Genomic DNA, 399 nt, shown 5'->3' with positions numbered 1-399 from the left:
GACTATTAAATATTCGTTCCTGTGGTGTTTGGGTTTGGGTTTGCATGTGTGGGGAATGAATGTGAATTTTATATGATGATGAATTTTATGACGCACTTAAGCTATTGGAAACGACGGGTTCGGTAAGGAGTAACACCTGTGGCCTTGGGACAGTGGAGTCGCCTCAACCAAAGGACGTGATCGCTTGTTTACGTGATGGACAACATTCATGCAGTGCTAGACACTTGTGTGTGATGGCGGAGGCGTCGGTGTATTTATGCGAGATTTGTTTCCCTCCTATTCTTTCATTCTGTCTATATGTCTGTTGATCAGTTTGTCCCTCTCTTCCACATTAGGTACGGTTTAGTCATCGTCATCTAGATTATGATTTAGTATTTCCCCTTTGTGGTTGAACTGACT

At 42.9% G+C, this 399-nt stretch overlaps 2 protein-coding genes across 4 annotated transcripts in view; one reads left to right on the top strand and one right to left on the bottom strand.

Moving 5' to 3' along the window:
- Window positions 1-399, bottom strand: part of LOC119591399 (importin subunit alpha-9-like) — a gene marked incomplete at its 3' end in the record, with an annotated part of 83,153 nt that overhangs the window by 27,379 nt on the left and 55,375 nt on the right.
- The window catches only part of LOC119591396 (retinoid-inducible serine carboxypeptidase-like), a 63,805-nt gene that overhangs the window by 55,436 nt on the left and 7,970 nt on the right, over window positions 1-399 (top strand). The window lies entirely within an intron of this gene.

The sequence above is a fragment of the Penaeus monodon genome, chromosome 28 (assembly GCF_015228065.2).
Source record: "Penaeus monodon isolate SGIC_2016 chromosome 28, NSTDA_Pmon_1, whole genome shotgun sequence".
Classification (NCBI taxonomy): Eukaryota; Metazoa; Arthropoda; class Malacostraca; order Decapoda; family Penaeidae; genus Penaeus; species Penaeus monodon.
The sequence above is the reverse complement of the archived record's forward strand: the minus strand, read 5'-3'. Positions and strand labels throughout refer to the sequence as shown.